General features: G+C 32.8%; 1 protein-coding gene across 1 annotated transcript in view; it reads left to right on the top strand.

Annotated features, from left to right (window-relative positions):
• Positions 1 to 15,923, top strand: part of LOC105551939 (low-density lipoprotein receptor-related protein 1B-like) — a 411,008-nt gene that overhangs the window by 311,950 nt on the left and 83,135 nt on the right. The gene's annotated exons all lie outside the window — the stretch shown is intronic.

Raw genomic sequence — 15,923 nt, forward strand, 5'->3', positions numbered from 1 at the left:
TACATGTGTAAATATATATTATATATGTATATATATGTATTTTATATATATATTTGATATATATATGTCAAAAAAACTGCATCAGCAAAAATTTATTCTGGCATAATATATTTTTATTTCATTCATGACTAGTAACGTTATAAATACTGATAAACTATTGTTTTAACAAGTTTATCTTAGAATTATTGTCAGAAACTTACATAAACTTCACCTCTGTATAGTTTCCAAATTTTCTCTCAGTTTTGGAGTCATGATCAAATATTATCATTATATATACTGACAAACTGTTAACAAGCTTATCTTAGAATTGTTGGAAACTTGCATAAACTTCACTCCCCATAATTTTCAAATTTTCTCTCAGTTTTGGAGTTGGTATAGTATTATTTGCATTTTTTCCAATTTTTCTTCTTGTTTCCTATCTCCCATTAATTTCACAATTACTGTCAATGTTCTGAGAACATCAAAGATGCTTGATGTTTCATTACTTCTTTGATAATTTGTCTCCATAGAAAGATACACTCATTTTGTAGCAATTCAGCACTCTATTTTTCTGTATTCGGTTTGGAGTTTTAATTTTTTTCTCAAACCCATTTGCCCTCTACTTTCCATGCTGGCAATAATTACTTTTATTTAAAAGATGGATACCGAAGAAACTGAGAAGCTCTTTTTCCTGTCTATGTCCTGTAGATTTATTCTTTGCATCCCAGACTTCCTTGTTGTGTTTATTTCCTTCTTCCATACTTATAAATTTTAGCTTACTTAATTTTTAATTTAGAAGTGGTATGCAAGCTTCTGCTAAGTTGTCTTCTTGTTATTCTTACACGCATGTGGCATTATTTTGCATCTTTCTTTCTTTGCAGTTCCCTGTTTTGTAAACACCTGACTAATAAAGTCCAGTCTGCAGAAAAGTGGGAGGTTAAGAAAAGCCTGGAGGGATATTTTCAAAGCCATACTGGGCTTTTAGTTTCTTGTTCTAAGTCAGCATTTCCCCAATTTCTTGCTTGAGGATATGAGTCCCTTGCAGTGCTTGTTGCTGATAAAGATTCCGAGGCTCCTACCTGCCTCCCTCAAAGATTTCCATTCAGTAGGTCCTGGATGGAGTCCAGGAATCTGTATTTTGGGAAAAATTATCTCATGTGATTCTTAAAAGAAGATCAGAGAGTGTAAACTGTGGTTTTAGCATTTTCCATCGATTAGAATTTTTTAGGATGACCACAACAAATTATTACAAATGTGATGGCTTAAAACAACAGCAGAAATTTGTTCTGGCACACTTCTGGAGGTCGAAAGTCCAAAGTCAAGCTGTCAACAGGGCTTCCTCCAAAGGCTCTAGGAAAAAGTCCTTGCTTGCCTCTTTCGGCTTCTGGTGGCTATTGGCGTTTCTCGGCTTGGGGCAACATAACTTCAACCTCTGCCTTCGTCTCTGTGACCTTCTTCCCCATGTCTCTGTCATAGCATCCTCTCCTTTCTCTTACGAGTTATTTAAAGCCCACTTTTAATCCAGGATGATCTCATATTGAGATCCTCAGCTTTATATCTGCAAAGACTATATTTATTTTTTCTTTTGAAGGATGTAGGTTAAGATTATTAGCACAAAAAATATCATTAATTGTTTCAATAAGCAAACAATCAATTTAGAGGTTGAGCACAGTGGCTCATGCCTGTCGTGTTGCTGAGGCACTGGGAGGCCAAGGCTGGTGGATCCCTTGAGCCCAGGAGTTTGAGGCCAGCCTGGGCAACAAGGTGAAACCCTGTCTCTAAAATAATTTTTAAAAATTACAAATTTGTAGCTGGGTGTGGTGGTACATGCCTGTAGTCCCAGCTACTAGGGAGGGTGAGAGGAGGATCACCTGAACCCTGGAAGTCCAGGCTGCAGTGAGCCAGGACTGTGCCATTACACTCCAGATTGGGCAACAGAGCAAGGCCCTCTCTCAAAAACATAAACAAATCAAAAAAAGGTAAAAAATTAAAAGCAAATCAATTTGGAAAATAGTGTGCATAAAATGTTATATAACTATTATTTACCTGTATAGATACTCTGAATCATCCTCACCAAAATATCTATAATTCTGAATTTTCACTGACTTTGGCTTTCTTCTTTGGGATTTTCTGTACTATTTTGCTCATTCTTCATGGAGAGGTATCGTTTTTTAAGTAGGAAAAAAAAAAAAAAGGAATTTTAACCTTGAAAATTAAAATAACAAAAAGCAAAATCTTCTGTAGATCTGTGCATAGTTACAATGCCAAAGCAGAGCCACAAGAAATACTTAGGTATTTGCAAAGGCCCTATTTCTAAATAAAGTCACATCCACAAGTCCTGGGGGTTGGAATTTGATGTACCTTTTTGATACCTAACAATTCAGCCCACTACCTCCAGGGGAACTTTAATATGCCCTGTATTACCAATAGAATTATAATGGAGGCTCAGGCATGGGTAATTTTTAAAACCTGTCTACATGATTCTCATGTGCAGCCCTATCCTGATGATTATTGTGTCTCTGCCACTCCATTGAATTTCTTTCAATATCTCTCTATTATATCTCTCCAAACCTCAGTTGCTTTTCTTTTCCTTCCCTCCCAAGGTGGAGTCTTGCTCGGTCGCCCAGGCTGGAGTGCAATGGTGCAATCCCAGCTCACGGTGACTTCCACCACCCAGGTTCAAACGATTCTCCTTCCTCAGCCTCCCAAGTAACTGGAATTATAGGCGTGTGCCACCACAACAGGCTAATTTTTGTATTTTTAACAGAAACAATTTTCACTTTATTGGCCAGGCTGGTCTTGAACTCCTGACCTTAGGGGATCCGCTCGCCTCAGCCTCCCAAAGTGCCGGGATTACAGGTGTGAGCCACCAAGCCCGGCCTGCTTTTACTTTTCTAGTGTGTCTTTTTCAAGTAATTCGGCAGATTACTTCTGGTAGGAAGGAGCTAACTGGAGCTACCTCACCAGTTACTGGGCAATGATAATTTTAACTGTCTTTATGATGCTGACAGATACTGTTTCAATTTTTATCAAGAGTAAACATGAATTCTTTAGAGACTTCAGTAGCATTACTATCTTCATTGGTTAAAAAAATACAAATGTATAAAAATACACATGTACATGCACACACAGACATAAAAATCAGGGTCAAAGGAGATAATTATGTAAAAATCTAGATCGTGGATGGCACATAGTGGTCACTGAATAAAAGTTGAATATAGATTTATGTCCTTTTTCTTTCTTCTTCCTTCCAAATAATCTTCCTTTCTCAGGTGGGAATATATGTATTGTTTTCAATTGGAGTTTGAGTTAGCTCAACTGAAATTGTTTCAGAAAACATCAACATTTCTGAAATCCTTAATTGGTTAATATTAAATTTATTAGGTTGAAAGGTGTTCGATTGAAGTCCTGTATTGATCCAGGAAACATTTCTATCATGCCAAGTTGGGGTTTTAAAAGCAAAAGCTATATGCATCTTTGCCTAAGATGTAACCAATATGTCAGTAAATAATTTCTGTCACTGTAACATGTTGTCATTGATGTCAAAATACGTCATTACAGCAGATGTAAGGTTTATACCTACCTCTATATTTCCCTACAGCATTTTTTTAAAGGGTCCAATTTTCCTACAACGATGGCTCCTCTGCGTGGATGCATAGTCCCAGCCATGAGCTAAAATTTGCTGTGTATCCATAGCAGAATTTCCTCTCTCTTGTTCCTTTCAGTCATTGGCAATATGACCACATCTAACTACCAAAAAACAAAACAAAATAAAACAAATAACAGAACAAAAAAAACCTTTCCATTGCTGCACATCCTAGAAGCACACCCTTGTGTAGTTTGATTTCCCACACAGTAGAGAAAATGGCCATATTTGAATCACTGGTCGCTGCTCATTGCTTTGATGACTTATTTTCCAAAATTTGAGCAGGCCTGAAGTGAGTGAAATCAGGACCCTCTACCCTGCTGGGAAGGCAGTCGTGGTGTAACTTCTGTGAGTTGTCGGGAGCCAACCTCCTCTTCAGAGAAGAAGTTACAAAACACTGTAGCTTAAATACTATAGGGTTTAAAGTTTTAAAACTCTATAAAACATAAAAACTTCTAAAGTTTAGAAACACTATCGTGTTTTATTGATGTATTCTCTAAATATTTTTTACAATGTTATTTTCTTACAAGATGAGTCCACATTAGACCTGCTCGGGTGTTTTTAGCCACCATGTTCCAGATGCTGGGTCTCAGGGGAAGACAAAAAGGCAAAGTTTCTGTTCTAGGATGTTGCAGGGCGTTAGTGGTTGTGGTGTGCAAAACCTCAATAAGGAGATGACTCTTCTACATGATGTGCTTATATGTGAATTTTCTGAAGATTGCTACATTCTTTTAAATGAATAATTTATACATTTCCTCTGCTTTTGTATATATAAATTCTAATATAGTAGTACTGAATCTTTATAGTTCTGAAATTCTAGGTTCAGTGCATACCTATTCTCTATTCAGTTTCTATTGCTATCTTTTAAAACAATGATGTAGATACATTTAGCTAAAGAAAGTCAGAAAATACATAGGTGCTTACAATAAAAAAAAGTACATAGTGCAATAGTAGATAATAGTCATTCTACACCTTTTGTACTATTACCAGTGGCAAGTATTTTTAACTCTTAGCCAAGTTGCCTGGTTATTACCTCTACTTTTATATAAATATAAAGTAATAAGTTTAAGTGCTATTTCTTGATTTCTTAAAATTATACTCCTCTCTTGACTTCCTCTTGACTAGAACATACTTTAAGTTATAAGTTTTAAAGTTTTAAAAGTTTTAAATTGAAAGTACAAGTAAGGAAATGTACTACACAGTTTTATAGAAAATAATATTATATTGTGATAACAATGTAAGAATGCTTACCTCGTGGTATAAATAAAAGCTGTGATACTATATTGAGAAAATGGGAAAAACATTGTGTGGGGTACCAAAAAATAGTAAAATTTCTAATTTTTAATAAAGACATTAGGAAGTGATATATAACTAACAAAAATTATTTATGAAAATATTCCTTGTGTTTTAGTAACTATTTTTAAATATTTGTGTGTGGAAGAATATATGTCAATCGTTTGTGTTTTCCTTATGTTCAAATAAAGGGTGATTTTGATTTTATTTAATTGTGGTAGGAGAAAAAGTCTGTGTAATATTCTTTCCTTGGAAGCTATTGCAACTGTTTTGTGGCCTAGGAAATGATTGTTTTTATGGAATTCCTTTGTGAACACAAGAAAAATATATATTTTTAAATTTGATAGAAGTAAATTTATTTTGACAAATAGAAGGATAGATTGATGGCTTGATAGGTGATATTGACCAAGCCTATTAATTTTGTTGTTATTATCCTATATATCCTTATTGATATTTTGTCTGCTTAAGGATAATGTAAAAACATAAAGGCAATTTTACTGAAATGTATTTTCTTGTTTATATGTAAAATGGCAAACATAAAATCTATCTCATTGTGTTGGCATGAGGATTAAATAGAGAACACAAAACTACCAATTACAGTGTTTGGGTAGTTAATTGTATCACTCTCTTCTTGGTTAGTCAGTAGTACTACTCTCTCCTTTGTTTTTAATTCCATTAATAGGTTAACAACAGGCTTATCTTATTCTGTAAGATCATTTAAAATATTGATTTACATGTCATGTAATTTTGCATTAAAGAATTTACAATGATTTTCAATTCTGAATCTCGCTAAATGTTTTAAATAGATCTTTGAATATTGGCAATAGTATCAGATACATATAATTTCATATGTAAATCATACATTGGAGTTTAATAAAATATTTGGACATCTTACTTTTAGAGGTGAGTGCTCATAACTAAGGACAAAGTACTTTTAACTATAAATGTACACTGGTAGACATGTGTGAACTAGCAGGCATGACTAGGTTTGGTAATGCTGCCTTACCCCTGCATTTAACCCCTATAATTCTCATGGCCTCTTTCATTGAGTGCATGCTTCTTTTTTTAATGTTCTTCCTGTTTAATGATTTTTGTGTTTTCTGTGTCAGGAAACATTTTTAAAATGTGCTAGTTTTAGTGACATCTAACGCTGCACACTTAATAACACTGATTTCTCATTTGCAATCAGGATCTGGCAGTGTGAAGCTCATTGATAATTTGATTTCTTGGGAAATTTTATAGTTTTTTTTTACATGTTTGGAGAAAGATCTATAACTAGAATAAGTAAGAGTGAATTCTTAGAAGTCATTTATAGTCATACCTGGATCCAGTATTGATATAACAACCAAAACTCTCTATTTTGGGTATTATCAAAGTTAAATCTGATCCATTTGAAGTGTCATTTGCTTCTCTTTCCCTGAGGGCTTTGCTTTCCTTTTATAAAAAATAAAAGGCAATTGCCTGGGTAGCCTAAGCATAGTCAAGATATCAGAATTATAAATGGACATCAACCACAGAGCTGGGAACAAGGAATCTCAAGGCGTATTGTTTTCAGTGAAAAGTCAATGTGTATAAGCAAATTGAAAAAAAATATATATATACTCATTTTAATAATATGCTAATTTTAAAAGTAGCAAATATGAAACTGAAAGAAAAGTACCCCAGCCAACCTCATTACTACTTCAGGGCCCTTAAGTGTCTATTCCTTGTGCTTGTATACTGCTGTAGTTAATAACTACAGTGTATGAATTACAATGAGGTAAAAGCAATGAAATTCCACATAACATAATGTTGCATTTTTAAAATTTCTGTAGTTTTAAAAGGTAGTCACTATGAAATATAATGCGTCTTACTCGTTTTCTCTTGGAAGTTGTACTGTTATAGGCACACTAAAAACAACAACAAAAAAAGATTGAGATGTCCTGAAATAAAAGTCTTAAAATACATAACAAAATTAATTTACTTGAGATATTTGACATATATTTTGAGTTTTGATATAAGTTATAGATAAATTAATCATTGGTGGTTTTATCTGTCACATTTTATTCAACATTTCTAAGTTATTAATTTTATTATTTTCTTAATTTCTTGGGATAACAAATCTAAATTCATTGTTTAATTATTAACTTTAGGATTAAATTAAACCTAGATTCATTTTTTAATTGAATAAATTATTATTTAATTACCAGGGAGAATTATCATTGTAGTTATGAGTTTATTCTTTGAATTGGAAGATATTTTCTGTTGTGCTAAAATGTATTAAAAAAACAGAAAATGCAACTTGAATCTCCTATTCAGTTTCTCAGTCAACTAGTTTCTTCCTATCAATATTTATTTATGTATGTTCAACATTTTCCCTCTTAAAAAAAGATTACCACCAATGTAACTCTCTTTTAATCCTGTATCTCTCATTAAGGATCACATTAATTCTTATATTCTTTACATTCAAATTTCTTGGAAAAGTTACATAAAACTTTATATATCCATCTTCCACTCAGTCTACTAAGACTGGACATTTATTTTCCCCTTAAACCACTCCACAAAAACTCTTTGACAAGATCAACAGACTTAAAAAAAAAAAAAAAAAAAAAAAAAAAAATTGAGCCAAGATGGCATCACTACACTCCCGCCTGGATGACTGAATGAGACTCTGTCTAAAAAAAAAGACTTAAAAAAAAAAAAAAAAAAAAAAACTGAGTAGCACACTTCAGTTTGTATCTAACTTATCTGAACAGCAGTGAACACTGCTGTCCTTCTCCTTCAAACACTTCTCTTGCCTTCAGTGACTGATACGTCTTCATTTCCCTCTTACATTTTTCTAGTTCCTCTGTCTCTCTAAACTCTTATAAATACATTTACTGTTTTCTTTGAGAGTGTGGATACATTATTTTCTAAAATGTCCTCACTTCTTTTTATCTTTGTAGTGGAGATGCTGGGTTTAACATTTAAAATTGTTGCAGGTTAATTCAGGTTTTATACGTGTGTTCTTGCGATTCTGATGTTTCACTACAGTATTTCTATATGTGAATTTATTTTTACTTATTTCAAAATAGATTTTGCTTCCTGAATCTAAAGTCATGTCTCCTTAAATTCTGGGACATTTTAAGAAATTTTCTTCTTATATATTGCTTGCTATCCTCATTTTCTCTCCTCCCTGTTTTAACAACTATTAGTTTGTTAGATTCTATCCTTCACGATTTTTCTTTTATATTATTCTTAAACTCTGAGCTGCATCTATGGTGATTTCTTCAGATCTTCCAGTTTAGTAATTCTCTCTTCAAGTGTACTAATTTGTAATTTAACATGTTCATGTGGTTTGTAATTCTAAGACTACGGTTTTCATTTCTGAGTGTCCTATTTGGGTGCTTTTCAAATCTGCTTATTTTTTCTGTGTGTCTTTTTACATGGTTTTTATTTTTGCCCTTAACTTTTATATACATTTTGACTTACCTATTTTATAGTGCCTATCAGATTTCAATCTATAGCCTATATATGTAAAGATATTCTGGATCTAATCCTGTTGTTTGTTTGGTCTGCTGAATTTTACTCACCAGATTTTAATTGTTTTATAATTAGTAGTAGTAGTAGTATTGGTAAGTTTGATTTTTTTTTTTGGTCCCATGTGGAAATTTTATGAAGACTTTATTGGGTGATGTCCTCCCTGAGTACCCTGTCACTCTTCTGAAATATTATTACATGGCCTGGATTAATTTTTACCTAAACTTTTCAACTTGGAATTTCTGAATTAAAGAAAGTGGAGCTTGTGATTGATTATAGCCTTGTGATTATACATTTTCAAGGGGACGTTTTCCCCACTCACAGTCTAGACTGAGATATCTCTTTCTACTAGGAGGAGATATTATCTAACTAACCCTTGTACTGAGAGTTTAGATTTTGAAGGTCCTAGCTTATGTAGGCATCTTTTGTAGAACTGGAGAATTATCTCCTGTCTCAGGTTGATATTAAAACTCAGGCATCTAGATAGATAACAGAACCAGCTTTCTTTTTACTGCCTTTGGAGGCAAAATTACACATGCATACACAGGCAACGGCGTTATATTTCATTCACTCACAATTCTAGTTTTTAGGACCCCTTTTATATCTGGACTCTGAAAATTTATGTTATTTGTATACATTCACCTATGTATTAAAATATTTGGTGGTTATTTTACTTAACATTCCTGATTGTCTGCCATATTGTCAGAACTATTCAATATTTTTTCCTCGCACTTCTTTTAGTGTCACTGTATATACACTTCCTAGGTGTTCTTTTTGACTTTCTAATACTTGGTCATTTAAATAGTGATCAATTTCCAAATCTGTCTTGCAAGCCTATTTCACTACTTCTATCTTATACCCTATTGCAACCATTCTAAAATTCTTTCATTTTCTCAAACATTTTATGTACTCTCACTTCCCGGCCTTCATGAATCTGTCTCTTTCTTTGGAATGTTGTAAAACCAGTCCTCCTCCTCTTGTTCATGTGCCTTAACTCAAACGTATTATTCATATCAGCTTTTATATCCCTTCCTCTGGGAAGCAATACATAAACAGCCAAGATTAGTTTGGCTGCTTCTGCTGTGTACTGTAATAACACATTACACTGCCTATAAAATAACATCTATCAGATATTTATGAAAATCACTTAATTGTATTCTAAATGTCTTCCCTAGCAGATTGTAAGCTGTCTAAAAAATGAGAATATTCAATATTGTATTCCTAGTGCCTAGCACTCTGTCATTCAGTCATTCATTCATTCACTTAAGTAATACATTTCTAAGTCCTAGAACTCGATCTGATATAAAGTTCTCAGTTAAATGCCTTGAACCAATAAAATATTTGAGTGATATTTTCTTCCATTTTGCAAATCACAGACCTCTGTTCAGAGATGTTGGGTAACTACCCAATATCACACATTAATTGGCGATACAGTCAGGGTTTGAACCCACATTTACCTGCCTGCAAAGCGTTTGTTTTTTTGTATGTGACATTATACTTTGTATATAAAATGAGATTGTTATGTGATAGTAAGGAAAGAGTGGCAAAATGATGACAAGTTGTAGTACACTACTCTCATGTGGTTTTCTCCAAAATACATTTACTCTATCGGATCATTTGAAGTCTGTCCTATGTGAGTACCAATTCTTGGGAGCCACAACTAGTGTCAATATCTGGAAATGTAATTTATTTTCTCAGTGAATCTAGTGCATGTGTAATTTTTAAAAGCACCACTCTTCATAACAATATTTAATTATATACCATAGCGTAAGTAAAAATTAGAATTGGAGCTTAAATGTTAGACATAAACTACAGAATGAATTAAATTTTTTTTAATTCCTTCACAAATCTTTCTAAACTATAAATACTCTTTTAAAAGTATTAGTATAATCAGCATGGTATAGTGAAAAATAATAATGTATTTTGGCATTGATCAGAGTGTTGTATTAAAATTTTACTGCCACTTGCTATTTATCTGATGTGTCCTTAGGCAGAATATACTGTTTTCTTCTGCAAATTGGCATTAGGGTTAACAACCGCAGGGATATCCTCAAGAGTATTGGTAATATATCTGCAGCTAGCCTAGTATCATATATTCAGTAAATAATAGATAATGTGAATATTATTGTCTTTTTCAGGCGAAGATAACAGTTTCCTAAGCCTGGACTTGTACAATATTCTTGTCATTAATGTTAACTTGAATCTTCTATGCAATTTCCACATACATAATTTTGAAGGATAAATGTATCTGTGTAGGACATGTGTTACATGATCTGAAACCTATGATATAGGTTTTGAGACTTTATTAACAAATTACTTAAAAATATTATTTTGGGGGGCAAAGAGGAGGAATAAGGAAAATTCATAGGTCAGAGACAAGAAAGAAGCCTGAATTAGATTTGAAATCTACCTTCCTGGGAGACATTCCTCTAAGCTTTGTGTACTGGATAAATATAAGCACCATACCAATCATGATTACCCTTGAGAGAAAGACAATTGTAGCCATTTACATAATAGCTTACATATAACCTGACAATAAATTTTAAGTGAAACTTATAATAGGTAAATTGAGCATACTACCTGCAATAATAGAAGATTTTTAACAGTCCATTAATCCATATTAAATATTCTATGAGGTTTAAGTAACTACCAAGATAAAATACAGTTTTCTTTTCCTTTCTATAATTGTAACATGATGAAATGTAAGCCATTTTTGTTCACGATTTTTCTCTTTTTCTGAGTTAATCAGGTAATTCTTGCAAGTGTCCTGCAATTTGTATCCAAAGTCAAAGAATTTTTATGCAAAGTCAAGAAATAAAAAAATGTGTGTAATATTTAAATCTTTGTCAAATATAAGAATTCATAAGGGCATTTTAACAGAGCAGGTATCCAGAAATAAACTGATATATTCAGATGCTATTTTCAACTTTTAAATTAACACTAATATGAAAGAACAGGAAAAATATTAAATGTATTTTAAGAGGTTTTTAAAGCACAATAATCAATTATTGTGATTTATTGTAATGCTGTGATAACCCCAGGAGTTATTCAAGTGGTGAACCCTACTTTTTGCTACATTAAATGCTTTCAGGATATTATGCATTTCTAGATGATATGTCTTCAGACTTCTTGATCGCTAGGATGTACAGGACCCAAGAGATAAGATTATAAGCCAGAAGTCTGAAACCAGGCAGACTGAGTGATTTACTCAGTCGTAGTACTTTGAGAATGAAACAGAAATCAAACATTAATAACTTTTCTCCTGTACATATCTCTCTTCAGATAATAACTTTACTCTCTTTACTATTTCCCTTCAGCCTTATTCTGGTTCTCAGTGTTTTTCTCTACAGGAATTTTTCTCCATAAGCTAAGTCAGACTATAAGGTTAACAACAAGAGACATGATGTAACTATCATTAAAAAAATTAGTCACATATAATATATAATTGTTTAAGCACACGTTTACATTATATGTGTTTATATTTTATTCAATGCGGCCAGAAAGCAAACGTCTCATTTTCTTAGAGGTTGAATGTATTGGATTTTCGATTGTTAAATTTAGTTTGAGAATTTTATATATATATATATATTCAGAGCTAATTTCCACTTCATTTTTTGACTGCTTTTTAGTGTTAAAATCTAACAGTTGGAAATAATTTTAAAACTTACATGGAAAATTTCCTAACCAATGAAATATCATCAGTTTCAAAAGTTTTCAGATACTTAGGATGATATATTTTTTTCTTAGCAAAACTTGGAATATTGATTAATATGCTCCTAAGTTTATAGACGAGAGATACAAAATTTTGAATTAACTTATTATAGAGTCAAAAAAGATGTATTGTTATTTTTAAAGATTAGATCTCATCATATCTGAGTCCCCATTTTATTGTTTACTCATTTGAACAAAAACTTGAGTTGATTCTCTGTTTAAATGCCCTGATTCTTGTCTACAGTACATCTTCTACACTGCAGTACATCCACTAACCAGTTATTATCTATCTAAGGACAAAAGCGTATTTTGGACAACTTTCGTGTTGATTCTTGAAACATAAACATAAATTCTCAATATCTCGTTAGGTAATAAAAGAAACTTCCTTAGAAGTATTGATTAAATTATGCCTTTAGGCGTTTTCAGTTTTCTTCCTAGTACTTCCCCTTACATGACAGAATATTTGTTGGATTTCTACAGGATAGCTTTTGATGTAAGTCTTTGCCTCCTTTCTACCTATTTTTTTTTCTTTTTTTTTGCATCACATTTAGGCTCTCATGACATTGTCTGGTTTTTAAAAAGTTAAATTTATCTTAAAATTCATATCTTAAGATGTGATTTTGGTAATCATGAAACAATACAAATTTGTTAAGTTTTACAATAATCTTCATTCAAATGTCAATATCTTAGATGAATGTACTTAGATGTAAACTCACACAAATAGATTGCTTTTTAAAAAGTAAATAAACAGGTAACCAAGACAGCGAAATCCATCAGATCGGGTATGAAGCCACCACTTTCTCTTTATGTTATTTGTGAAGTAATATCAATTTATTTTGTCACTGGACAAGTTACCAATATAAAAGATGGCTACCATCTGAAGACCATTCATTGGCTGTCTCTGGTGGTGTCCTTAACCAACTCTCTCTTCTCAGCTCTGCTACATATTAGAGAGAGTCCTTGCATGCCCCAAGTTGATTTGTTGTTTCACTACTTTAAGAATGGAGGTGAATATTCTAGCCTCTAATTTTAATTTCAGGCGTTACGTTTAGGATAACACACAAGGTAAGTCTTTACACTGTCAGGCAAAATTAATTTGCTCCTCTTTTACTATTAATTCCAACTACTTGTGATTTGCCAAGAACCGTACTAATATAAACTTAAAAATGTCATAGATTTTAAGGTAAAAATGCAAACCATTCTAGAGGAGTTACAGTAATATCACTTGAAATTCTCATTTCCTAAAGATACTATCACCAATGTGCTTTATTAGTTAATGTACTAAGAAAATACTTAGTAACCTAATTTTGTACAGAACTAACTACCTGGAGTACTATGTGAAGTCCTCAACTCTTAAGAGGAAATTATCAGGAATAAACCTTAGAAAAGTGTCACAGAAATGATTAGGTGAATCTTGGTACAATCTGCCCTATAAAAATAAATAAAAAGTTGATAGTGTTATATAATTTAGAAATAAGATAATAAAAAAAACCTCTAAATGATGGAAATATCCAGCATTGTTCATTTAAATGTCCTGACTCTTGTCTACAGTACATCTTCTACATTGCAGTACATCTGCTAAACAGTTTCTTTCTAAGGAAAAAAGCATATTTCAGACAACTTTCGTGCTGATTCTTGAAACATAAATGTAAGTTCTCACTATCTTGTTAAGGAACAAACAAAAGAAACTTATGAAGGAGTGACTGACATGGACAAAATCTTGTTAACTGAATCCTAAAATAGTGAAAGTATTTAGAGACACGTTTCTGATAAACATAAGAAAGGACTCCTTTGCAAAATGAAACAATGTATGAGAAATGTTTAAGCCTTATGCCTAATATATGCTAAGAATATGAGGAGAGTAAAATAGCAATGTAGGTACATTCATGGATGATAAGGGAAAGTGAGATAGAAAATTGGTAATAGAGTATGGTAGAAGAAGTGCTGGATGGGGAGCTTCATGAACTGAATTCTAAGACCTGTTTTTCCTTAAGGAGATACATGTATCATTAGGCAAGTCTAATTTCTCTGAGTTTCAGTTGCCTTATAGCTAAAACGACTGGACACAATTAGTCCGTTTTTTAAGCAGAGAAATATATTTGTGTTATTCATACATTTTTCTCCAAAATAAAATAATGCTCAAAACTACAAAATTGAAACGATTGATTGATTGATGGGTAACATTTGAATAGATTTGGCTGAAGAGATTTGAGTACCTGAAGTCAAGCCTGTTCAGCCATCAGTTGTTCTTAGTAGCCCTGAGACAATGCAGAGAATATTTGTAAAATATTTGTAAATATTTTCAAATTGTATTCTCTGCATTGCCTTCCATCAAATATATTCTATGATTCTGTGTCAGTTGTCTTAAATGGAAAAACAGTCACAAAATGTTGTTGGCTTCTGCTGTCACAAGAACAATTAAAGAATATGGGCCAGGCCCAGTGGCTCACGCCTGTAATCCCAGCACTTTTGGAGGCCGAGTCATGTCGATAACAAGATCAGGAGATCGAGGCCATCCTTGCAAACATGGAGAAATCCCATCTCCGATAAAAATTCAAAAAATTAGCCTGTGTGGTGGCACGCGCCTGTAGTCCCACCTACTCAGGAGGCTGAGGCAGGAGAATCGCTTGAACCCGGGAGGCGGAGGTTGCAGTGAGCCGAGATCTCACCACTGCACTCCAGCCTGAGTGACAGAGTAAGACACCGTCTCAAAACAAACAAACAAACAAACAAAAAAAAAACAAAAAAAACCCGTATAGACCATAGGTCTATTTTTTTCTGTCTTTGTGTAATTAAACCAATAGTTTGTTATTTCTTCTTTTTCTTCTTTAAATATCTTTTAAATGAGCTCTTGTGTGTGAAGATTTGTAATGCTATTCATATTCTCCTGAGAGCTTAAAGGTCTGATATTGAGCAACTTAAATAAACTCTAGGTGAATAACTTTCACCATATATGAATTAGAGAAAATAAAACTTTCCCCTGGGACATATTAGTAAACAATTCGAAATTCCTTGGATAAAGTGTGCAGCAATTATATTTTCTCTCACTACTATTACCCCTCTTTTTTGGCTATTGATTATCAGATTTTATTGTGACAGTGTTGTCTTTTAGATGTAATGATATTCAAATTGGCTAATTATATTTTTCAAACTCTTTTTTCTGTGCTAATTCTATTCCTCTTTGTTATAATTATCTAAAGGTTAGTAAGGAGGTCTCTTGATTTAATTGTGTAAAATTCATCTTAAAATCTAATTCTTTACTATTTTTTTTCAGGTTTTCACTTTTTTTTTTTTTTTCCATAGACTAAGATTTCATACTTTTCTTGGTAACTAGGTGATACTGGCTTACCTAAGTGATTTTATTGTGTTTATTTTATTTTTTTTAACTTTCACCTTATAATGTTAACATCTTTCAGAGGCAGAGTGAGATCTGACTTTCCATCTTCGGCTCTCTGTATTCAGAAAAGGCCTTCCTCTGTTAAAGCATAAACACATTACTTTGCAGCTCCAGCGTGTACAGCTCCATTAGCTGTTATCCACTGAGTGAATGTTGAGTCCCTTGGTGCATGGAGTTGACATCTATTCATTTTTCTAGCAGTATAATGAATCCGAATGACCCTTCCTTCATCAAATAATTCTCCTAGGCTTTCAGTCACTGGAAAGCACTCATTTAAAATATAATAAAAGTATGTGAGTCCTATGTCCTCAAGAAGTTATAGTCACTGTGTTTGTTTATCTGCCATTTCCTCTGTGCCTTTGTAGAGAACAGGGAAGGAGTTCTGATCACATTAGCAAA

The sequence above is a fragment of the Mandrillus leucophaeus genome, unplaced genomic scaffold (assembly GCF_000951045.1).
Source record: "Mandrillus leucophaeus isolate KB7577 unplaced genomic scaffold, Mleu.le_1.0 Scaffold539, whole genome shotgun sequence".
In the NCBI taxonomy this organism is placed as follows: domain Eukaryota; kingdom Metazoa; phylum Chordata; class Mammalia; order Primates; family Cercopithecidae; genus Mandrillus; species Mandrillus leucophaeus.